We start from the raw sequence: 26,751 nt of genomic DNA on the forward strand, positions 1-26,751 counted from the left end.
TAAAGACAAAAGTTTATTATTTTACAGATTTCACAAATTTCAGTAAGACACGTTATGCCGTAAACCGTTTAAATCTGAGCATGCGCAACTCACATTTGCACTCAACCAGAGCCGGTCTGACTCAGCTAACATCGGGTATGACACGTTATGCCGTAAACTGTTTAAATCTGAGCATGCGCTACTCAAATCTGCACTCTACTCACTTTGGGTAGTGACAGACGTCAAACCACAATTTTTGCAAGTTCCCGCAATTTCACCGCATAAAATTGAAAAAAAAACTAATTTTTCTGCCCTCTGATGCTCCGAAACGGACGTTAGCGGCAACAGAAGCATCGTTGCACGTGACGCTAGTTAACATAATACACTCGGCAGCAGGTAACGTTAGCCTACCTACCGTTAGCTAGCATATAGCAATAAACAAGCCGTTCTTAAATGTCGCCGACTGTCGTTTTGTGCTAAAAGTTTATTGTTATTGTTATTCTTATACTGTATTTTCTATACTATATTTTTTATACCTCTTTATTTACTATATTTAAGTGTTTTGTAAGCTGCTGAAATCTGCTGCTGGAAATCATTTCAATAAAGTCTAAGTCTAACTATGTCCAGAAAATACACCAACCACTGTTTTATACAAAGCAAGTGGGGGGGCCAGCGTTGAGCTATCATTTTCTTGGTTGCTGTCGAGCCGGCTAGCCAAACTATCTTCTGTCTCCCAAGCAGGTGTAATTTAGAGTCGTCATTAAGTAACAAGACAATCGGGTCAGTAGGAAGTCGACATCCTATCACATCAGATATTACTGATGTTGTTTTATTCCAGAACTCATGCACCTGTTCACACTCCCAGACCTCGTGCAGGAAAGTTCCAGTTTGTTCAGGTTGGCAGAACGTGCAATAGGGAGTAGGGATGACTTTAGAGACGTATCTCTTCTGAGGAGTCCAGTATGTCCTACGACATATGTTGAAGTGGATCTGCTGGTGATTTGGGTTCTTGGAACGATGGGAAATGTCCCAAACTGTCTCCCAATTAATTACATTCCCTTTAGGGCTCAGCTCTCACTCCCATTTCTTTACAATTGAGAGTTCTCCTACGGATATCAGCAACTATTTTGATAAACGAATAATCAGTTTGAGTCACTTTTTATTACAAATTTGATGTTGTTTTATTCCAGACCGTGTGTAGGAAAGTTCCAGATGCACGAGGCTTTTTTAAAGTCTTTATGTAGCTTAAGAAAGAGGAACACACAAAGCAGCACTTCATCCTTCAGTTTACCACCGGACAGGAAGGGGAGGAAAAACTGTGTCAGACAAATGTAGTGGAGAGTAAAAGGTACAACATTTAAGAAGAATCTGAATCAGAAAAAGCTTTATTGCCAAGTACAGTTTTTTACACATACAAGGAATTTGTTTTGGTATTGTAGGTGCACGTCACACATTCTCTAAATATAAGAAGGTTAAGAAAATCAAGTATTAGAATACAAACAATATAAGTATAAATATATATATACACAGTATGTATTAAAAATAAAACTAGAAAGAGCAGTACCTCTGAGATGTAGAGGAGTACAAGTATACATTAGCAACAAATGGAAAAACTCAAGTTAAGTACATCAAATGTGTGCTTAATTGTACTTGAGTGTAAATGTACTTGTTGACATTTCAATACAAGAAGTGTGTGTGTGTGTGTGTGTGTGTGTGTGTGTGTGTGTGTGTGTGTGTGTGCGTGTGTGTGTGTGTGTGTGTGGGAGGATACGAGCGTCATAATACTGTATGTGTGGGTGTTTGCGCAGTGTGTTTATGGCGCCCTAAGGGGTCGGAAGGGTCTGTGTGAGTGCGGGTGGTTATTACGGTAAGACGAGAGAGAGAGGGGGAGAGAAGACAGTGATGAAGAGGGAGTGTTTGAATTTGAGATAACAGAGAGCTTTAACTGCCTCTCTGCAGCGATAATGGCAGCGATTATATTGACGAGGAGGCTGCTGACGTGGCTCTAAGGGGCAGAACTGTGCCTGTGTGTGTGTGTGTGTGTGTGTGTGTGTGTGTGTGTGTGTGTGTGTGTGTGTGTGTGTGTGTGTGAATTGAATTGGAACAAAGTTGTGGCAGGGTTAGCTCATTTGGTAGAGCAGGCGCACATATATAGAGGTTTACTCCTCGACGTGGCGACCTTAGTGGTCCCCTAATGCTGTATTTGAAGTCTCTTTTATATAGACCTTAGTGGTCCCCTAATACTGTATCTGAAGTCTCTTTTATATAGACCTTAGTGGTCCCCTAATACTGTATCTGAAGTCTCTTTTATATAGACCTTAGTGGTCCCCTAATACTGTATCTGAAGTCTCTTTTATATAGACGTTAGTGGTCCCCTAATACTGTATCTGAAGTCTCTTTTATATAGACCTTAGTGGTCCCCTAATACTGTATCTGAAGTCTCTTTTATATAGACCTTAGTGGTCCCCTAATACTGTATCTGAAGTCTCTTTTATATAGACCTTAGTAGTCCCCTAATACTGTATCTGAAGTCTCTTTTATATAGACCTTAGTAGTCCCCTAATACTGTATCTGAAGTCTCTTTTATATAGACCTTAGTGGTCCCCTAATACTGTATCTGAAGTCTCTTTTATAAAGACCTTAGTGGTCCCCTAATACTGTATCTGCAGTCTCTTTTATATAGACCTTAGTGGTCCCCTAATACTGTATCTGCAGTCTCTTTTATATAGACCTTAGTGGTCCCCTAATACTGTATCTGAAGTCTCTTTTATATAGACCTTAGTGGTCCCCTAATACTGTATCTGCAGTCTCTTTTATATAGACCTTAGTGGTCCCCTAATACTGTATCTGAAGTCTCTTTTATATAGACCTTAATGGTCCCCTAATACTGTATCTGAAGTCTCTTTTATATAGACCTTAGTGGTCCCCTAATACTGTATCTGAAGTCTCTTTTATATAGACCTTAGTGGTCCCCTAATACTGTATCTGAAGTCTCTCTTATATAGACCTTAGTGGTCCCCTAATACTGTATCTGAAGTCTCTTTTATATAGACCTTAGTGGTCCCCTAATACTGTATCTGAAGTCTCTTTTATATAGGCCTTAGTGGTCCCCTAATACTGTATCTGAAGTCTCTTTTATATAGACCTTAGTGGTCCCCTAATACTGTATCAAGGTGGAGCGTGGGGGTCAGGCCTTGACCAACTGCCACTTTGCTCGTTTGAAAGCCATGATTTCTCTCTCATGGGTGGGCCAAATTCTCTGGGCGGTCAAAGCAGAGAAAGGGGAGGTAACCTTGCTCCTTATGACATCATAAGGAGAAGATTCCTGATTGGCCCATCTGAGCTTTCATTTTCTCAAAGCCAGAGCAGGATACCCAGGACTCAGTTTACACCTATCACCATTTCTAGCCACTGGGGGACCATAGGCAGGCTGGGGGGATGCATATTAATGTTAAAAAAAAACTCATAAAGTCACATTTTCATGTCATGGGACCTTTACAGCAACATGTTGCCTGCTAATTTAGTTTCTAAATCACAATATTTCTTTTCACGGCAGACATTTTGACTTGACTCACAGTTAACAATGGCTCCGTTGCAGCAACTATGGTAATGCAATGTGGCAATAAATGATCCGAATCAGTTATATGCTACTGCCAAGTGTCCACAAACAATAATGTGTCTTGGCGTTTTGGTGCATATCGATAAACACAGTGCTAAAGTAAACAGGCATAATATAAACTTTAAACATTTACAATAGAAAATATGAAGAATATACATGAAAGAAACCTGGTTTTAAAGTGGGGAAGTTGTACAGTTTTGTTCAAGAATGTGCAAAATATTGACCACTGGATGTTATACTGTAGTTGAGTTTGGGGGGAGACTCTGCAGGTGGAAAGGTTCAATATTTAAACTAACCTTAACAGATATCACGATGAAACTTCTCCAGTTGATTACTGACATTAAGACGATTATTTTCTGTGTTACAAGTTTTCTAAAATTGTTATGTTCAAATATGCAAATTTGACATTATCTAAATGCTAACTTTTGGTTCATTTAGAAGAAATCTACAGGCGCAAACAGACAAAGTGAAGAAAAATAAGCACCTTAATGTGTATTATGGATGTTTTTTCATACTAGTCTGAAAGAAGACATGCTATAGAAGCTAAAAAGAAAACATATATGTTTTTGCCTTTAGTGTCTCCCCTTAACAAAGGTCTTTTTTTTTCAATTTGAATTCATTTCACTTTCATTTGCAATACTGGCTCTGCATGCCCTCAGTTTGGAAACCACATAGGAATCTGCCAGAACTTTCCTATCAATATGCAACAAAAGCAATCAGTTTTCCTGTTCTGTTTTCCTTCTATAGCCAACACCACAGGATGTATCACTGGAGGAGAGGCCAAGATTTGAAAATGTAATGATAAAGTCAGTGATCAGATCAGTACCCTGGAAGCTTACAGAAGCACTACAAGGGGTACAACCAGAGTAAAGTCAGACAGAGAAAACTGGAGTAACACTGGAACAATGTACTGTCTTCCTCCGTCTCACACGTCCTCCTCTCTCCCACAGAAACACAGAGCCCCTGACATGTAGATTATGTGGTTCAGCTGATAGCAGAGTCAGCTCTGCAGAAGAAAGAAAGATGTGTGTATGAACCCCTCACACTGCTAAGATATGAAAAATGTAACCATAAATCATTGTACCGTTCCTCTATTATTCCTGCAGGGACTTAACAGTTTGTCAGTGAGCGTTTCTCTCTCTGTGGTATTTCTGTGATTTTTCAGTTTTTATATGCATGATGTATTTCTGAACACAATAGAGGTGAAGTATGTGTCTCTTCTGTAGAGAAGCTACTAGGAGTTCCAGGCGTGGTTTAGCAGAGGAAGCCACAGATGCAATCAGCTGCAGCAAGTTAGAGAGAGAAAGCAAGTGCACCCGGAAGTAAGGCGATTTACCCCTTCAAAATAAACACCTTCATTTGATGAATACGTTTTGGGAACGATTGGTGGGATTGCCCTGAACGGAGTACACACGGTGATGCACTGGTAAGAGCTAATGAGGTTTAACCATGTATCCAGCTAATTTAAATAGATCACGTTACTGTATTGTGTGAGCAGTTAACTTCATTTTAATATTGTATGTGGCGTTTTTCTTTTGCAGGGTCCAAGTGTTTCCACCAAAACAAGTCCCTGGGATAGAGCTTGAAGAGATAGAGAAAAATGTCAGACAAATAGGGAAATTCCAACCTTCTTTTTTTTTTGGTGATCAAATGGGGTTTTTATTATTCAAAAAACAACATAAACACAATCAGCAGCATGTTACAGGTAACAGAACATACATGTAACCCCCCCCCCAACAAAACAAAAACATTTGGAATATATATATACAGGCAAAACAATATCACCCCACCCTCTCCAGGACCCCGTGGGCTGGCAACTGTAGTCACACTCGGCCTTTTAATGTCTCTGCCGTTAAAAGCCACATATCCACATTCTCCTGTCCAGCTCCATTGATGCGGGCTGTTGAGAGTTCCATATAAATCAGGGGTGTCAAACTCAATTTCACTAAGGGCCACACTGGAAAAAGAAAATCACATCAAGGACCAGACCTAGTTTATTGACATGCTTTTATTTCATCGAAAAAGTAAAATATCTTTGACTCAATTATTGCATGGTCTTCTCATAGTCTTCTCCCTTACAGTTTGGTCCACATAATGCCCTGAAAAAGTGAGCAAAAAAGTTCCAAAGCCATCCTAGAATTTAGCAAATCAAGCAAAACAAAGATTACATTTTCTAAGTAGGCTACCACACCGCTGACTCACAACAAGCTCTTTCACAGCCTGAATATGCAAACTCTGCGGTTCTGGGGGAATTTCTGAGTCTCAAAGTCGGCAAATTTGCCAAATTCTGCTTTGAGTGTTGCATAACTGCAAGTTGAAAAACAGTTTCACATGTTTTTGGTTTGGCACACAACTAGGTGGGCCAAAATGTATTGTTAACCTAAACTGATATGCGGGACGGATCAGAATTTGCCATGGATTTGGCCCGCGGGCCTTGAGTTTGACACGTGATATAATGTCAAGAAAGGTCAGAAGCCACTGCTTAATGGTTAAAGTGTGTGGTTGGGTTTACAGCGCACTGCCACCATTTTCTTTGCAGCTCTAAGCCCAGCAAGGACTATCCTTTTCTGACATTTAGAAATCTGAAGTGAATAAGTGTCATTCAGTAGCAGAACTGGTATTGTCCCGGGAACGAATGTCGTCAGTTCTGAGGCGACATTTTTGCCAGAACCGTGCAACAGGTTGGACAACTCCCAAAAACACATGAAGAAATGTGCCCATGGTCTTCAGCGAACAGAATGTGCATGAAGCGAATGTCCAACATTCTTGAGTTTTATTTTGAAAGTAAAAGAAACAGGAAGTCCAGTCGTTAGTCACTGTTGCTGTGATCACCACTGTTGGATTTAGTCAGCGGCTCACTCACCGCTGCTCCTCACACTCACACCAGCCGCCGCTGTAGCTTCAGTTCACATCAGGAGGTAAGAAAACAATCCCCTCTTCACCACACACTTATCACTGTGTGTGTGTGTGTGTGTGTGTGTGTGTGTGTGTGTGTGTGTGTGTGTGTTCTGGGGGGGGGGGGGGTTCTGGGATTTAGCCATGTCAGAGTTTGGTTTTGGTGAAGTTCGATTGTGTGGCAGCGCATGCAGGTGCGTAAAAATTCGAAAATTAGTTATTATTTGCTTTTGCGCGTAAAGTTATAGCGCGTAATCAGACAAGCAGAGACGGACAGCGGTGGCGGTGTTGTTGTTGGTCTTTTTGTGAGTGTCCTTTTTTGACATGTGAAGGCATCCGTGCACTGCGGTGGTCGGGCACAGCATCCTGGGACCGCAGTGGCCAGATATCAGCCATGCGTTACAGCCACTGCGTGGGGACTTGGTGAATCCGATGATCCACGGAGCCAAAGCCTCCCTGGCCCTGATGCAGCTTTCCGGAGGATCAGAACGGGTCTAACCTGAACTGAGACCTCTGATGCGGACTGCCCCCGCTCTGCTCGCTTCTTCCTTATTTTTTTTTTAACTCCTCGACAGATTGCAAACTAAAATCACTCAGGCTACTTCCTCGAAATCAGTCAGTCCATCACACAGCTTCTACATTCCCCTCAACCAGCAGCAGCAGCAGCAGCAGCAGCAGCACCGCCTAATCAAAGGTCACGGTGGTGTTGATACTGTGCTAATCTGCCTGTATTAAAATATATAAACTCATGCAGATGTCTGTTAGGGCTGCAGCAAACGATTCTTTTTTTACTGGCGATGAATCTGTTGATTATTTTCTCAATTAATCGTTTAGTTGTTTGGTCTATAAAATGGGGAAAAAATCGATCAGTGTTTCCCCAAAAAGCCCAAGATGACGTCCTCAAATGTCTTGTTTTGTTCCACAACTCAAAGTTATTCGGTTTACTGTCACAGAGGAGAGAAGAAACTAGAACAATATTCACATTTAACAAAGCTGGAATCGGAGAATTTTTTTTTTTTTAAGAAAAATGACTCAAACCGATTAATCGATTTATCAAAGTAGTTGCAGATTAATTTATTACTGATCGATTCATCTTTGCACCTCTAGACTCTACACACAGAAGTGCGTTGAGATGTCTGACAATAATGGCTCATCGCCGCTTTTGGGTCATCACTGACAGGACTACCAGTGCATTGTGGGATGTGAAAACCTTCAGGCATTCGTAGCACGTAATTAAAAAGAAGCGCTTATAATGTTTAGTCCACATTTTACTGATTAGAAGGCGCGGATGGATTATAAGAAACACCTTAGGTTAACACAAGTTGCGAGATAAGGTGAACATTATAATCTTGGATGAGCTTTAGCTTTGTGTACCTACAAACTGGTAAATGAGCTTATACGGTATATCATACACCTTTCAGTCAACACTTAAAGGTCCCGTGACATGGTGCTCTTTGGATGCTTTTATATAGACCTTAGTGGTCCCCTAATACTGTATCTGAAGTCTCTTTTATATAGACCTTAGTGGTCCCCTAATACTGTATCTGAAGTCTCTTTTATATAGACCTTAGTGGTCCCCTAATACTGTATCTGAAGTCTCTTTTATATAGACCTTAGTGGTCCCCTAATACTGTATCTGAAGTCTCTTTATATAGGCCTTAGTGGTCCCCTAATACTGTATCTGAAGTCTCTTTTATATAGACCTTAGTGGTCCCCTAATACTGTATCTGAAGTCTCTTTTATATAGGCCTTAGTGGTCCCCTAATACTGTATCTGAAGTCTCTTTTATATAGACCTTAGTGGTCCCCTAATACTGTATCTGAAGTCTCTTTTATATAGACCTTAGTGACCTTAGTGACCTTAGTGACCTTTCCGAAATTCAGCCTTGGTGCAGAATTACAGCCACTAGAGCCAGTCCCACAATGAGCTTTCCTTAGGATGTACCATTTCTGTGTCTGTAGCTATTGAGGAGGAGAGGGGGGGGGGCAAGGTGGAGGGTGGGGGTGTGGCCTTGACCAACTACCACTTTGCTCATTTGAAAGCCATGATGTCTCTCTCTCTCTCATGGGTGGGCCAAATTCTCTGGACGGGCAAAGCAGAGAAAGGGGAGGTAACCTTGCTCCTTATGACCTCATAAGGAGAAGATTCCTGATTGGTCCATCTGAGCTTTCATTTTCTCAAAGGCAGAGCAGGATACCCAGGGCTCGGTTTACACCTATCACCATTTCTAGCCACTGGGGGACCATAGGCAGGCTGGGGGAACTCATATTAATGTTAAAAAACCTCACAAAGTAACATTTTCATGCCATGGGACCTTTTTAAGAATTGGACACTAGCGCAGTGGTTACAAAATGAGCATTTTCAGATATAGGATCAGGATATGTTTCAGTTATTCAACTTTGGAGATGCCACGCTGCAATATGTCATCAAGGGTTTCTGTGTCTTGGTTTTGACTTCTCTTTAGCTGATGCTACAAGTTACCCACATCCTGACACATCTGGTCTCATGGTCAGTTTAGTCAATATATTTCAACCTGGACTCTATTTTCCCATGCATTGGGGACTAATTTGAACAAAAATCTTTGAAATCTTTTGCAAGTTTTAAGTAAGAATGCTGTAACTGGCAGCCGTGAACCAGGATGTGATGTAATCCATTAGGGCAAATGTTCCCCTTCAGCTTACATCGACTAAAAGTGCTGTTTTTGCCACTGACAGACTCAGTTTTGTTTTGTTAAAGAGTAAGATCCTTTTTGTTTAAAATGAAATGGCGAAATCCCGATCCCCTAACCCACCAGACTCCATGTAAATAATCAGGATTTTTAGCGTGTATAGAGCCAGCATATTTCCACCAGACTCCATGTAAATAATCAGGACTTTTAGCGTGTATAGAGCCAGCATATTTCCACCAGACTCCATGTAAATAATCAGGACTTTTAGCGTGTATAGAGCCAGCATATTTCCACCAGACTCCATGTAAATAATCAGGACTTTTAGCGTGTATAGAGCCAGCATATTTCCACCAGACTCCATGTAAATAATCATGTATAGAGCCAGCATATTTCCACCAGACTCCATGTAAATAATCAGGACTTTTAGCGTGTATAGAACCAGCATATCTCCACCAGACTCCATGTAAATAATCAGGACTTTTAGCGTGTATAGAGCCAGCATATTTCCACCAGACTCCATGTAAATAATCAGGACTTTTAGCGTGTATAGAACCAGCATATCTCTACCAGACTCCATGTAAATAATCAGGACTTTTAGCGTGTATAGAGCCAGCATATTTCCACCAGACTCCATGTAAATAATCAGGACTTTTAGCGTGTATAGAGCCAGCATATTTCCACCAGACTCCATGTAAATAATCAGGACTTTTAGCGTGTATAGAGCCAGCATATCTCCACATGTAAATGGGTGAATTAAGGGTTTATTTCAACCAAACCAGAGTGGTGATTGTTGGAACAGTGGAAAGACGAACCAAGACGGCTTTTGATAATTTTATTTAGTTTCTGTCCACTTTGAATGAAGTGTGTTTTATGATGATAAAATTACTGATTATTTACATGGAGTTTGGTGATGGTGAAATCGGGGCTGTTTCATGCTAAACAAAAAGGATCTTGCTCTTTAACAAAATGGTCTATCTATGTAGGGATCCTTTCCATAATGTTGTCAGACACTTGGAATAATAATAATAATCTGAGTTTACACTGTAGCTTGTTTCGACTGGACTTAAAAACCGCGGTTCCCATCAGTCACTCAGACACAGAAACATGGGAAGATAGGGTCCAGGTCGAAACAAACCTGACATTTCCCTTTTAAGATGAATGTTAAATTTCATAATTGTGTATCATGATGTAAGAGGAGGTTGCGTTTGTTTCACCTCCACCGCACCCTGACGTCTTCAGCTCGTGGTTAAACCGCAGGCATTAAACCCTAAAAATGAGAGAGAGACATTCCAAGGGTCTGACAGTGTGTGGAAAAGAGGAGTAACGAGGTGTGGGTGATGTGGTGATGAGGTGAGAGAAGGGACATCAGGGAAAATTACATTTCATCAAAAGAAAATCCTTTCAGATCGCTGTCAGCTTTGCATGCTGGTTCTTTTTGGCCCTTTTTTTTTTTAATGGGAAAGATTAGAAACGTTGAGGTGCCAGCCCAAACCAGCGTGGACAGGAGCTCTCTGTCAGTCACATGATGCAGCCAGTTGAGTCATTAAAGACAGAGATGGAGGTTACGGCTGGTCCACTGGGAAGCCACTGAATCAACGGGGGTCTTTCTAACATGTCAGCCTTTTAATGCTATTGTTCCACACTCCTATAACTCTCAGCAGGAGCACAGCAGATCAGACTCCACACATGCCTGATCAACAAGCACGGCAGCAAAATGTCTAGTCAAATACTGTAAAGTTTGAAGGCTTGACGTTGTAGTTATGGATTGTGAATGGACTGGCTCTAGCATTAGTTAAAGATCTACTTTATCTAGTGTTGAAACATCGCCGTGATGGGGGCTCTGGCGGTTGCTTTCTGTTCCCAACCTGTGTTTTTAGGCAGTTTTCCAGACAGCAGGTCATTGGTGGTGTACACAAAAGCGGAAGCCTCCTCACATTGGTAGCTCAGGAATGGTGCTTTGCTCCCTTTCGACTTCCTGCCTCGCAAAATAAAGGAATGTAGGACTTTCACCCGTAGTGGAGTACTTTCACAGGATGGTATTGGTACTTTTACTGCAGTAGAAAGAGCTCAATACTTCTTCCACCGCTGGTTGTGTTGCAACACCGCTGCTCCTGCAACACTTGTCGGATAAGTGTGTGTGTGTGTGTGTGTGTGTGTGTGTGTGTGTGTGTGTGTGTGTGTGTGTGTGTGTGTGTGTGTGTGTGTGTGTTTTCGAAGAACCTGTTCTTCCAGTCTGTGTTATTTTTTTTGGCATGAATTAAATGTAACGTAAAGTTGACTCACCTGCATACTCCCATAGAGACTAATGGGCTTGCCGTGTGTGTGTGTGTTTTAACTTGTTGTTGTTGACTTAACACACATAGCACCCGAGACATTATTTTTCACCCCCCAATGGGGTTACCAAATGTGATCTGGATTTATACCAGCATGCGGATTTCCCACCTTCTGAACATGCTGAATAATGATGACAAAGATGACAAAGATGTTAGGGAGCTGTTCCTGGACCTAAGGAGACGCGGGGTCCCGTTGGCCAGGGAGTCACAGCCCCACTTCCTTGGTTTCAAAAGAAAGCCCAGCGGGAAACTTGACGCCCATTCTGCGGGTTTTGGTGTCTGGTCAGACCTGAACTATCTTTGTGTCCGATCTGGAGTGGGTGCGGTCAGGGTTAGAGGATATTACTACTGACCCTCTGACTTACGACAGGGCAACAGCTACAGTACATACGGGGGTCATAGATACCCGCTAAAACTAGCAGGCGCCCGGCGAACTCTTATGGACTTACTGCTACAACAACAACACTGGGCTGGACTGAAACCTGTGGGGAAACGTGCATGTCTTCCCACTGCTGATCCCTCTCTTTCTCACTCATTTCTTAATTAATTAATTAATTAATTAATCATTGCCATATTCACAGTAAAAACCAGACTACAAGTTCTTCCTACCAGACTCAACCTTTCTATCTGGTTTCCTACAACTCAGGCCCCTCACTGTTTGTGGGAAATAATTTGCATCACATTGCAGAACAGATCACTGAAACGTTACCTCACATCCTGAATGGCTGACATTCTTACAAGGGAACGTACTGTACATAGCACGTCATGACAGAATAGTGAATATGAAACCATTTCTTGACCACCGTAAGAATGTACAAAAAGTCTTGTGGAAAACCGTCAATGTTTCAGCATTGCGATGGTAGTAACTCCGATAACTTCTCACACCTGCGTGCTAATACACCAGATGTTGTTGTGATCAATGAGGGGTCCAGCGAGGTGTTCGTTTTAGAGGCTGCATGCACCTTTTGATCCTAACATGGAGGAAGCTTTTTTGACCAAGTTCATTAAATACCAACCACTCCTAAACACCATCTCATTTTTTTTTCATATTTGGAAGCTTAGGACACACACACACACACACACACACACACACACACACACACACACACACACACACACACACACACACACACACACACACACACACACACACACACACACACACACACACACACGCACACACACACAGACTGGTTGTAAAAGGGCTTCGTCTGTTTGGGATGCCCAAAAAGAGGGCTAATCGGCTAGCAAAGTACTGTGCTCTGTCTGCTATCATAGGCAGCCGCCATATATGGCGAAGACGCTTACGTTACTTATACCCACAAGAACAGGGGGGTATGCTTAACATTATGAAGACCTGCTGTATGCCAATGGCCCATGATTTTGTATATGTACAGTATTTAACTGCATCCATAATATTTATGTCCCCGTAAATTAGAAGTCCTTTGTACAAGCAGCTATTACGGCCTATATTATGAATTAAGGTGACAAAGTATAAGAGGCCCCAACTTTCCGTGTAAGGAGGCAGGTTGGCGTGGCTGATAACTTAGTAAACACAGCACTTTCACCCAGGAGACCGGGGTGAAGTAACGTCTGAACCCAAGCCACCATCTTTTTCTAAACATAACTAAGTAGTTTTGATGCCTAAACATAACCATACTGCCACAGATTCAAAACGTTAAAGACACATTCAAAACCACAGCCGAAGTTCTCTGGTTGAGATATAAAGTTGTATTTGCGCCACTGCTAGGGGCGCTAATTATTGAAACGCTCCTGTGGGTCGTATTAGAGGGTCGCAACAAACGACGACTGATACCGTGGTGTGGTTTGGAGCGGTTATAACCAACCAGGGGTATGCATACCCCACATGTGACTTCTGCAGTTGCCAAGGGGTGCTTGGACTGATCGTAGAGTAGCTCAACTAGTTTGAAAACACAGAAATGATGGTTTGATTAAAAGAATGTATCCACATATTAACATTACGTCAACTGCAATAACTCAACTCTACATGTTGCAGTTATGTAAGAGTGAAAATAAGTGTAAACATGTAGCCAAAAGTAATGAATGAAAATAAGAGATAAAAAGCTAAAAGTAATGACTAAACAGTTCAAATGATTAACTCAAAGTAATGGATATACGGACGAAACATTCAGCTTCACTCCGACTAGTAGTAGTATGACTGCTGATCAACCGTAGTCTCGCTTTGCCAGACCTTCCTCCACAGCGCTGCGGAGGAGAGTCAGTCTAGTCCACACAGCATTCTGGGATGTGAAAAAAACGTGCTCTGGTTTATTGGCATTTCTATAAACCAATCACAATCGTCTTGGGCGGCGCTAAGCACCAACGGAGCCATGGTGCCTCTGCAAAGTAGCGTCGGGAAGGAACTTGTTTTGGTGGGATGTGTACGTTCAAAATAGAGCCCGACCGATAGAGAGAGAGAGATATATATATATATATATATATATATATATATATATATATATATATATATATATATATATATATATATATATAATTTATAATGACAAATGATTCTGATAATTTAATATAAAAAATTTTTTTAATAAAAACGGACGAAACACCCTTCAACCATGTTCTGAGTGTTTGTCCATCAGAGGGCGCTCTACAGCGTCCCTGTTGGCAAAACTCTTTGATTTTATTGTTGTTGTTATTGTGTTTTTGGTCAAAGGACTTTATGTTTCATATCTTAAGTTTGTATTTTTATACATTTAATTTATCAGAACTTTAATATATTTTGATGTTCCTCTGTTCTGTTGTGACAATAAAACAAACCTATTATTATAATTTTTTTTTAAACCATGTTTTTATCCAAGAAAGTTAAAACAATACAGATCTAATCATTTGGTTACAGTGTCTTGATTTCTGTTTTCTTCCCACCCACAACACCCATGAGGTTGACAGAGGGTCACATCAGGCATCAGACAACGCAACTGTGTGTATTGGCAGAGCTGTTAGTATAGGGCCTTATATTATCTGGGGGGAGGGTGTTAAGCCTCTCAAAGTACAACAACAACGGATCCCATATCTTATGGAATCTGTCAGTCGATCCTCTAGAGAAATACTTAATTTTTTCTAATTTCAGGAATAGCATCAGGTCGTTAAACCAGACTGACGCATACGGTGGTTTAGGAGATTTCCACTCCAATACTATCCTTCTACGAGCCAACAGGGAGGCAAAAGCATTTCTCTTATTAGTGGTCATTAAGACCTCACTCACTAATACACAAAAAATGGCCATTTCTGCATTCGGCCTCACATTCGTGTCAAATGCTTCATTTAAAGTTTTGTAAACCGTTGACCAAAAATCTATTAACTTTGGACAAGTCCTCCAAGTGCCTCCCAACAGTGCCTTCCAGGCAAAAGCAGATACGCTGAGCTTCTATTTTTGCCTCAGCACACGGCAGATAGTGCGGGACAGGAAGTCGAGCACAGAAACAAAATAAACATCCGGTTAATTTTCACGGCGGATCATATTTCCCTGCACCACACCTTGAAAACACAGCACAGAGCTGTTGCCCCTCTACTCCTCTGGATGGAAACTAACTGCTGTTGGTTTTGTGGTTCTATTCTACGTTAATTCGCGAGATCTCGTTGGGGTCCTCGTGACTACAGCTGTCAGTCATGGCCGCTAGGGCTGGGCGTATCGATCTAAATATCGATAGTATCGATACCAAGATGAGTATTGGTATCGGATCGATACTGTTGTGATGAGATCGATACTTTTGTTCTAGTTTCTCTCAGAGTTCATGCGAGCACAGCGTCTCTCCAAGTCTGCACAAAATTCACCGTATCGCCCACCCCTAATGGCCGCAGCCGTGCCGCAACAAATCCGGACCTGGTGGGTGTTGACGGACGACGGAGCACGCAGCGGAGCCGGTCCGCAGCCGTTACGCATCCAGTGGAAATCCAGAGTGAGATATTGTCCAACTCTGAATTTACAAACCTGTTATTATTTTTTTAACTGCATTATCATATTATTTTAGTGAGGACTCATAAATAACTACAAATAACTAATGTTAGGGAAATCTGTTTATGTTTTGTTACGCATTTCTGGATTTTCTTTTTTTTATATATATATATATATATATCTCTCTCTCTCTCTCTCTCTCTCTCTCTCTCTCTCTCTCTCTCTCTCTCTCAGATTTTTTAATCGCCAAATATTTGTATCGGTATCTGCCTTAAAAATACTTTATCGGTCGGGCTCTAGTTCAAAAGTAGTTTTTAGTCGTGCGACAGAAAACTCCGATTGGACAGATAGTCTAGCTAGCTGTCTGGATTTACTCTGCAGAGATCTGAGGAGCAGTTAACCACAGTCCTCACAAATCAGCCGGAGGTTAGAACGCCAACACAAAGAAAGAGGAAGGTGACGGACATCCGGGCGAACAGAGTGAAATCCGGTGGAATTTCTGGCGGGCACCGGAGCAATCCCGAAAGTGGAACGTGGTAGACATAGACTAAACCAAGCATAACATTCACAGATTAATTGTATGAAAAATTAACAATAGCAACCTTTTTATATAATGAATAGCGTTATACATTTGGCATCGATTAATGTTTAACATGAGTTCATCTGACATAGCTGTGGCAGGACCTCAGACCACAGAGGTTGGGAACCACTGGCTCGGAGGACTGGTTGGTGCATTGGTGTTGGATTATTTATGAAATGGCTCATCTAGCAAACAGTCCTAGCGAGGGAGTGCTTAATTGACTTTGTGGGTGTGTTTGTGTGCACTTGTACCCAACACACACACACACACACACACACACACACACACACACACACACACACACACACACACACACACACACACACACACACACACACACAGAGATAGATAGGGAAAAGCTCAAGGGGCAGAGGGCGCGGTAGGTCCAGCCCTTAATCAGTATTGACAGTACTGAAACACAGCAATAAGGACTGAAAGACCCAACAGGAACCACACACCTGCATATATTTTCATCGTACTCAAAGACTCTTTACATACGTTAAAAAGATCATAGAAAACAACAATAAACACACAACGTTAAAAGGGTAATTTTGGTCTGGACCCTATTTTCTCGGGCTGCTTCGAATGATTATTTTCATTGTTAATTCATCTGTGGATCATTTTCTGGATTAATGGATTAGTCGTTCGGTCTCTAAAATTTCATAAAATGGTGATAAACGTGGATCAGTGTTTCCCAAAAAGCCCAAGATGACGTCCTCAAATGTCTTGTTTTGTCCACAACTCAAAGATATTCAGCTTACTGTCACAGAGGAGAGAAGACACTAGAACAATATTCACATTTAACTAAGCTGACATCAGAGATTTTTTTTTTACTCAAACCAGTTAATCGATTATCAAAATAGTTGCCGATTAATTTAATAGTTGACAACTGAATGATTAATATTTGCAGCTCTACTCATTAATATTCAGATTTAACAAGCTGGAATTAACAGAAGTTTGTCAGGGAGGGGGGTGATTGGGTGGGAAGGGTCTTTCGCCAGGTCCGGTGCTTGGTCCTGAGTAGAGCACCAGAGGCCTCACGATACGATTGCATCACGATACTTATGTCCTGATTGCGATTTTGAACATATTGCAATGATATATTGCAATTTATTACCTTTTTTCCTATTTCAAATGATGTCCCCAAAAGGAAACTTTGTCAACATTTGTTTCATCTAAAAAGATGAATTTTTCTATTTCTTCATCACTTCAATTTTATTGCTGCAAAATGGGATTGTCAAGCAGACAAACTGACCAACACACGTAAACTTAGCACAAAAAGTAAGGACATTTGTGTTTGGTAGATTATTTCTAATGTGGTAACAATGCTTTTTGGCAATAAATCTTATACCGTTGGAAAGCCTGTTTAGTTCCCTTTCAAATGGTGCCCCATTTGTAAGGAACATGCATTTGTGGGATGAGCAGCAGTGCTGAGTATGTGGGTTGCGCCCATGAAAAATTTGCCAAATCTTCTCTGCGAATGCCAAACTAATTATTCTGCCATTGACTCGTTTGGTGTTTGGTGGATTGGATGATTGAAGTTTGAAGAAACAAGACATATTGGCAATTTAACAATGTATTCATTTCACAAACAGGAGCCTCAGTAGCATGTGGAAGAACCATACACAGCCACAACAGCCTGGCACCTCCTCCTCATGCTGGTCACCAGCCTGGTCACACACTGCTGTGGGATGGCATCCCATTCTTCAACCAGCATTTGTCGCAAGTCAGCCAACGTGGTTGTGTTGGTCACTCTGGCACGAACAGCACGCCCAAGCTGATCCCACAAGTGTTCAATGGGGTGGAGGTCAGGACTGCTGGCAGGCCATTCCCTCCTCTCCACTCCCACGTTCTGGAGGTAGTCTCTGATAAACCCCGCCCTGTGGGGGCGAGCGTTGTCATCTTGGAGGACAGAGTTCGGTCCCAGACTGTGGAGATATGGGATTTCCACTGGTTGCAAAATCTCATCTCTATATCTCTCTGCATTACGATTGCTTCCAATGATGACAAGCCTTGTTTTTCCAGTGAAAAATGTGTTACTCTATCGGTGCAGCAATCAGCATAGCATTCTCCACGTCTTCTCTACACTTTGACCCTATGATCCAACTTGCGTAGTCAGGCACCTGATTGGCAGCACCTGGGGGTACCAGAAGCTCAAAACAAGTGTCAATACCAACAGCAAAATAACCTGTTTGGCATTGGCAGAGAAGATTTGGCAAATTTTTCATGGGCGCAACCCACGGATTCAGCGCTGCTGCTCATCCCACAAATGCATGTTCAAAGGGAACTAAACAGGCTTTTCAAGGGTAGAAGATTTATTTCCAAAAAGCATTGTTACCACAGAGAAATAATCTACCAAACACAAATTTCCTTACTTTTTGTGCTATAAAATATATTATATAAAAATAGATCGATACTTGGCGTCTGTGTTATCGATTCAGTATTGCCACGGAAAATATCGCGATACTATGCCTAGTAGGAAGGCACCTAGTTATGTATAATACCTGACCAGAAAGATGTGGACACCTGAACTTTGCAGCTACGTGTAACACTGGAATGTGTGATTGTGACATCATGGGCTTTATCGTGTTGCTACAGGAACTGGCACGCCAGGCGGGATTACATAAACTCTCCTTTCTCTGCTTATTGAAAAACGTTGAGTTCACGTCACCTACTACCCAATAGAGCTCAAGAGTGTGGTTCCCATTTAATTTTCTCCATAAGGATTTATCAGCCATAATGTCTAAACCATCCGAGGCAGACTGACCACGAGCTACAAGGTTGTGAAATGAAAGTTTTCAACTTTTTTTAGGCCAAGGACCCATTAGCTGAAAGAGAGACGGAGCTGCGACCTCCCTACTACATATATTAAATAAAACTGAGTTGCATTAAACTGGGTGGATGGATGGATATTCATACATTTATTTATACATCATGTTTTAATGTTAAAGATACACGTGGAAGGCACAGTGAATCCGTAAGATTAAATACATCTGTACATCTAACATAGTGGCTACCTACCTAGTATCATCATCAGTGTTGTGTAAATGAAATGAACCTGGTGCATTATAAAACCTTAACCTGCATTAAAAAATATGTGAAGTTGCTTATTGCTTGTACAATTTACAGCAGAAGTTCTCTGATAATCTCTTTTTATATCCAAGCAAAACTGGTATTGGGGAAATCGACAATACCCAGCCCCACTCCAGAACATGGCCAAATGAATGTGGACGTTTTTGTTGTTTCTTCATTTCATGTTCATTTGAATAGGTACAGATGCTACGAGATAGACATTTGTGCAACAAATCTCCAGTGTACAGCATCACAGCATTTTTCCAATGCCCATCCCTAGAATGTTACGTTTTGAATGATAACAGAACGCAAATGCAGGCAGACGCAGAGCCAGGAGTGCGAATATAAATATTATTCAAAGTACTCAAGTGTCTAGTCCAGGTTTCCAGGGTGGAGAACAGGTCAGGAGAATTCCAGGAAGGAGAGGGTCCGTCAGAGAGAGACAGTAGGCAGGCTAGCGGTGGGGTCCAGTAACCTGTCTCCACCAGATGGATCGCTTCGCATTTGCTCGGCATATCCATCTGGGAACTTGGCGTTGGAGAACTTTTGGGAAGGGGCGAAAATCCTGGTTAGCTGATTGGATAAACCATCTGTCTATCACCACCTATGTTGGTGATAGATGGGCCAAATCAACCAAATCAACCAATCAGATCAACGAAGCGTATGAAAATACAACCACAAGCCCCTGCTGCTGCAGGCAAAGCATAGCTCGTTAGCTCAGCAAGCAAGCAACATGTTGGTAAAGGATATTTGCCGTTTGAGAATTTACGAATAAAAGGCACCATTTCAGGTTTCCGCTCCATATTCCAAAAGAAGGATCCAAGAGAAAACAGCATTAGCGAGCGGCTAACAGAATTAGGGCTACCGCTGAAAATACTGGTTAGCTGATTGGATGAACCATATCTATCACCACCTAAACCCGCCTCAAAACCAACGCTGATTGGTCGGTCGTTTGGCGAACGGCTCCAAATTTTCTCTATTTCAAGATGCCAGACTGATCTGCGAGTGGAAAACTGGAGCTCGCCAGATCAGGACGGTCTCACGAGGCTAGGGGTCCAGTGGTGGTGGTTTTGATTTGTGTATGGCAGGAGTGGAGCGGTAGCAGGAGTCAGGTTCCAATGGCAGCTGGAGGCACAAGAGAAGAAATCAGTACAGGCAAACATGTAAGTAGACTTAAACTGATAGGCAAAGGTTTTTCTGGAGCAGGAGCGTAGCACAAAATTCTGGGCCCTGTAGAAAGGCATTTTCTATGGGCCCCTCCCCGCATCCATAGCTATTCATTCTAGCATCTTTTTGGGCCCTCCTCACATGAGGGCCCTGGGTACTCAGTTCCCTTTTTCCCCCCCAGTCTGACGCCCCTGGTCTGGAGCGACACCTCGCAATCAAGCGCTCTTTGGTGACGTGGTTGATTACGTTACTGTTGATCATCTGTCCATCATCGTATAAAGCCCGCCCTGACAATTTGATTGGTCTGAACTGCTCTGGTTGGAGCATAGTTGCTCCACAACGGATCAAGTCCAGACCGAACTACCCTGACCTCAAATGTTGTGGGCGGGGCTAAGTTCGGCTGGCATCCAGGCTATCCCACAACCATCCCAAATGACAAATCCGATAAATGTTTTAACTCGTCGGGAGAAGGGGTAAAACCTTTTCACGAAAAGGTCTATCTCTGTAGGAATCTATAAAAGTACTCTGTTACATTACAACACTGCCAATAACCCTGCATTGCAGCTTGTTTTTTGAAGGGTCCAGATTGAAAAAAAAAAAAACACCAAGTTACCCTTTAAATGTATTCACTCACCAAATTGCGATGCAAGATATTATTTCATACACTGAACAAAATTATAAATGCAACAACTTTTCATGAGCTGACCTCAAAGATCTAAGACTTTTTCTATGTACACAAACGGTTTATTTCTCTCAAATATTGTTCACACATCTGTCTAAATCGGTGTCAGTGAGCACTTCTCCTTTGCCGAGATAATCCGTCCACCTCACAGGTGTGGCATATCAAGATGCTGATTAGACAGCAGGTTTATTGCACAGGTGTGACTTAGGCTGGACACAATACAAGGCCACTCTAAAATGTGCAGTTTTACTGTATCGAGGTGGGGTCCGAAAACCAGTCAGTATCTGGTGTTAGGGTTCATCTCTCTCTATCTCTCTCTCTCGCTCGCTCCTCTCTCTTTCTCTCTCTCTCTCTCTCTCTCTCTCTCTCTCTCTCTCTCTCTCTCTCTCTCTCTCTCTCTCGACCTGACTGCAGTTCGTCGTTGTAACTGACTTGAGTGGGCAAATGCTCACATTCGATGGCATGTGGCACTTTGGAGAGGTGTTCTCTTCATGGATGAACCCTAACCCTAACCCTACGTAAAACCCAAAAGCAAAAGTGTTGCGTTTATATTTTTGTTCAGTATTTTTCCATAACTGGACTAAAATGCTGCTGAAATGTAAAGAAAGAGGAGAACAATCTTAAATCTCACAGTGTGACACAGACCCAAAGTGACTGTGGCTCAGGGGTTAAAGAGATTACCGTGAAACCAAAAGGTCGCAGGTTTGATCTCCCCTGCAGCAGCGCGTCGAGCTGAATTAACGCTCAGTAACTCGCTGGAGAACCTTCAATAAACCTTCATTAAAGCATCTCTCACTTATCTCCCAAGAAGAGCCTGCGGTCACATCAGCCACAGTTAATTTGACTTTTTTTTTTTTTTAGACGAAATAAATTCCCATGAAAGTATTTCCAGTATCCGATCGTTAAATGTAATAACAGGATTAAGTGTCTGTTTGCATACTTCCCAGTCAGACGGATGTTTAGCACTCAACCATGAGCAAACAGCCAGTTTGAACAACCAGGGAGCAGTCTCCAGCTGTTGACAATGTCATTAGTCTGCTGCTGTGCTTTTCACTAAAGCAACCGGTGTGTTGTTGCTGCACGTGTTTGAAGATTAATCCCCTGCAGAACTCGAAACAAGGCAGCTTCATTTGTATGGCACATTTCAGCAACAGGGCAAATCACAGTGCTTTACATAAAACATTAAAGAGCAGTTAAAAAAAATGAAAACATTAAAGCCCCAGTGTGTAACGTTTTTAGTTGTTCTCTCAAAATCTGCGTTGCCTTTTACAAACTTGTCCTTTTTCATGAATATTGACCACCACCATCAATTCCAAGTATTCCTATTGAAATTTTACATTTGCGCTTGCATGAACTGGGGGTAGACGCTTCATAATGATGCTCAATCTTGAAATACGTTAGCCGGTAAGGGACATACAGGACATACTGCTCCGGCTTTCGCGTTTTTCGACTCACAGCTGCTGCTAATGCTGCTAATGGATATCGTCGCTTCCCGGCCCCGGACCACACGTATTCAAAATCCAAATTTCAGGAACAGGAGTCTTCTTCTTCTTCTTCTTCGCCCAGAAAAAGAAAACGGATATTGAAAAGAGAAAGAGACTGGAAAAAGAGCGAACATTGGAGCTGCTTTGGAGGAACACACCAAATCCCAATTGGTAATTATCCTCTGGACCGCTGCAGTCTCCTTTTCTTTCTTTCTCTCTCTTTTCTTCTCCAACATGAACTCATGGATGTATTAAGAGAATGTATGAACTCCAACAACCACGGCTGATAGACGGCCTTTAGCACACCTTCGCTTTTTGAAGCGTGAAGGCTACCGTAGCTGCAGTACCGCGTGGCGAGAGAGAGAGTTGATGGCGATATACGATCTCAACGCTAGATGGGAGTAATTCTTACACAATGTAGCTTTAAAGAGCAGTTAAAAACGATAAAAAAAATTAAAAACAGGCAGAACCATATTTCTTTACCATCTCATCCACCACGGGCCCCGCAGGAACATGTGACTTTGTACTCTTGTTACCCATAACCAGAGTGGAAGTACTTCTCTTTACCTACAATATAGCCATCGCTATAAGGCTTAGTTTAATCAAGGCAAACTTTGCAAAATCCTAAACAGTTCCAACTGTTTTCCCTTAGATTTTATCATAAAATCTGTCACAAAAATCTATGTCACACCCGTGTTTGAGAAATTCTCAGAAATATTTCTTCGTTATCTGTTCAAAAATAAAAATGATAAAAAAAAAAAACACAACAAAAATCACTGACCTCAAACGGCAGAAAGACGATAATTATATTTTTAGTTAAAGCTAGCTTGTGTAAGAAGTTCTCCCATCTAGCGGTGAAATTGTATATGACAACCAACTGAATATTACCTTGTAGCCCCTCCCATTCTTAGCGCGTTTTAACTCCTACGGTGGCCGAACCCGAAATTATTATTATCTCCATTGTTCCATTGTTTAGCTGTTGTAGCCACTCAAATATTAACTTTGGTCTTGTTGCTTTGCTCGTCGCGTTGTCGTTTCTAATTCTCTTTTTCGCTTCCCTGGCGAGTAATCTCCCGGCCGGCAGTGTAAGAGAGCGAAAGGCGGAGGTAGGTCCCTCTGTGGCTAATGTATTATAAAGATGGAGGTAGGTCCCTCTTTGGCTAATGTATTATAAAGATGGAGGTAGGTCCCTCTTTGGCTAATGTTTATAAGGGGGTTGTCCCTCTGTGGCTATGTATTATAAAGATGGAGGTAGGTCCCTCTGTGGCTAATGTATTATAAAGATGGAGGTAGGTCCCTCTTTGGCTAATGTATTATAAAGATGGAGGTAGGTCCCTCTTTGGCTAATGTATTATAAAGATGGAGGTAGGTCCCTCTTTGGCTAATGTATTATAAAGATGGAGGTATGTCCCTCTTTGGCTAATGTATTATAAAGATGGAGGTAGGTCCCTCTTTGGCTAATGTATTATAAAGATGGAGGTATGTCCCTCTTTGGCTAATGTATTATAAAGATGGAGGTAGGTCCCTCTTTGGCTGATGTATTATAAAGATGGAGGTAGGTCCCTCTGTGGCTAATGTATTATAAAGGAGGTATGTCCCTCTGTGGCTAATGTTTAAAGTGGGTATGTCCCTCTTTGGCTAATGTATTATAAAGATGGAGTAGGTCCCTCTTTGGTAATGTATTATAAAGATGGAGGTAGGTCCCTCTTTGGCTAATGTATTATAAAGATGGAGGTAGGTCCCTCTTTGGCTAATGTATTATAAAGATGGAGGTAGGTCCCTCTTTGGCTAATGTATTATAAAGATGGAGGTAGGTCCCTCTTTGGCTGATGTATTATAAAGATGGAGGTAGGTCCTCTTTGGGTAATGTATTATAAGATGGAGGTATGTCCCTCTTTGGCTAATGTATTATAAAGATGGAGGTATGTCCTCTTTGGCTAATGTATTATAAAGATGGAGGTATGTCCCTCTGTGGCTAATGTATTATAAAGATGGAGTATGTCCCTCTTTGGCTAATGTATTATAAAGATGGAGGTGGGTCCCTCTTTGGCTAATGTATTATAAAGATGGAGGTAGGTCCCTCTGTGGCTAATGTATTATAAAGATGGAGGTATGTCCCTCTTTGCAAATGTATTATAAAGATGGAGGTATTCCTCTTTGGCTAATGTATTATAAAGATGGAGGTATGTCCCTCTTTGGCTAATGTATTATAAGATGGAGGTAGGTCCCTCTTTGGCTAATGTATTTTAAAGATGGAGGTATGTCCTCTGTGGCTAATGTATTATAAAGATGGAGGTAGGTCCCTCTGTGGCTAATGTATTATAAAGATGGAGGTATGTCCCTCTTTGGCTAATGTATTATAAAGATATACTTTGGTATTATTTTAAAGATGGAGGCGAACTTGGTGGCCGTCATTCGGCGACTTCGTTTCGTATGTATTCTAAATGATTCTGAATGGCAGATTCTAAACTACGGAATACTTGGATTAGTTGGTGGAAGTAATAACAATGAGTGCACATATTCATAAATTTTTGTACATGATTTATCTTATTCTTCATGTAATCTGTCTGTCATTAATAAGAATTCTTCATGGGGGCGACAGAAACTACACACTATAACTTTAAGCTATATTAAAAGTAGATTTTCAGTGGTCATATAATTACATTAATGATGTTCCAACTGGATGATTGATTGATTGATTGATTGATTGATTGATTGATTGATTGATTCTGCGGTTCTCAAAGTGCGGACCAAGGTCCTCAGCCGGACCAAACGGCAAGTCAATCCGGACCCAGCCCTCATGTTATGAATACAATACATTATGAAGTGTAACGTTTTATACTTTGAAATCAATTTTAATTGATCAATACATTTTTAGGGAAGTTGAATATACACAAAGGAAAAATTAAAAAAGGCATTGAAAAAGCAGAAAAAGGGTGGAAAAATAACATTAAAAACATTGAAAAAGGCAGAACAACAAAAGCATCTTTACTTTCACTGCGTGATGCTGAATAAAAGGTAGGCCTACCGATGGGTACCGGTACCGAATTCTGTGGAACGGTTCCCAAACCGGTCCAAAAGCTGACCAGGAAAACTGAGTACTTAACTTGAATGTTTGTTGCTTAAAAGTTAAAAGTCAGTAGATTAAAAGTTATTTTATTAATGTCAATCGTTCCAGCCCGCTGACCTTAAAAAAAACAACCTCTGAGACCTCTCTTAAATTGTATTGAATCTTTAGCATCTCTGCCTGACAGTGACGACTGGGCCCCCTCTTTTTTTATTTTTATTTTTTAATTAATTTATTTATTTTTATTCATTTATTTATTTTTTAAAATGTATTTATTTATTTTTGTACATCTTTATTTCATCTATTTATTTCAGTATTTTTCTTATTTATTTATGCATCTGTTTTGTTTTATGTATATTATACTATTCACATGTCAATTTTGGATTTACCTTGAGAATTGTTCTCTCTCGGGTGGGGTGGGATTGTGGGAGGGATATAAAGATCAGGGGGGGAAAAATTAAAGTATGGAAGCCCTGTCTGTTGCATGGAACTGTTATGCTGCTGCCTGTGAATTTGCTCCCAATAAAGAAAGTTAATAATAAAAAAATAAATAAATAAACTCCAGGATGTAGACCTTTGAGGGATGCGTTTGAGAACCCCTGGATTAGACCGATCCTAAATCATCCTTTTATGTTACAAGAGGTGCGTCTCTCTTTGCATGTTAAACCTTGTGCCGCCTGCAGCCTTCACATTAATCTGACAACATTCATTTCAGACTTGTTCCGTGTTGAAAATGTTACCGAAATGTTTTCAGGACCAACCTGTAATATCGCTGTCCTGAATTTTACGTGAAAGGGACCAGTTTTGAGACACGAGACCGTCATGATAAACCATAACGGCTACATCTACACTACTACATTTTGGTTAAAAAACAAATATCTTTTGCCCCTAAAACGGAGACATTTGGAAACACTGCTCCCCACGTTTTGGTGTAAAAACTCCAGGGTTGCTTTGTAGTCTGGACGGACACAAACGGAGACATTTGGAAACGACGACGCGCGTCCGTCAGTGTTATCGGTTCGGTAGCTTCCAGACCTTTCAGTAACAGTTCCACCTCGAAAGCTAATACATCCCTGCTCTTATTTTTTCTTTCTCCAAAGTATTTTCTCCTGTTCACACCGGCACGCACATGCTCACTGTGTGTGTGAATGGTCATGTGATGTGTGTTAATATGGACGCAAACAAGGGCGTAACTTTTGGGTTTAACATACTACCCAACATACTACTACTTTTGAGCAAAATTGAAATTTTGAGCACATCAAACCCTTAATTTCCAG

At 41.4% G+C, this 26,751-nt stretch overlaps 1 protein-coding gene across 2 annotated transcripts in view; it reads left to right on the forward strand.

The window, feature by feature from the left end:
• Positions 1-6,420: 6,420 nt before the first annotated feature.
• The window catches only part of pld1b (phospholipase D1b), a 90,860-nt gene continuing 70,529 nt past the window's right edge, over positions 6,421-26,751 (forward strand). For both annotated transcript variants that reach the window (XM_039790583.1, XM_039790585.1), the window contains exon 1: positions 6,421-6,516. The gene's annotated coding sequence lies outside the window, so the exon portion shown is untranslated. The remainder of the gene's footprint in view (positions 6,517-26,751) is intronic.

This window comes from Perca fluviatilis, chromosome 22, assembly GCF_010015445.1.
Source record: "Perca fluviatilis chromosome 22, GENO_Pfluv_1.0, whole genome shotgun sequence".
Classification (NCBI taxonomy): Eukaryota; Metazoa; Chordata; class Actinopteri; order Perciformes; family Percidae; genus Perca; species Perca fluviatilis.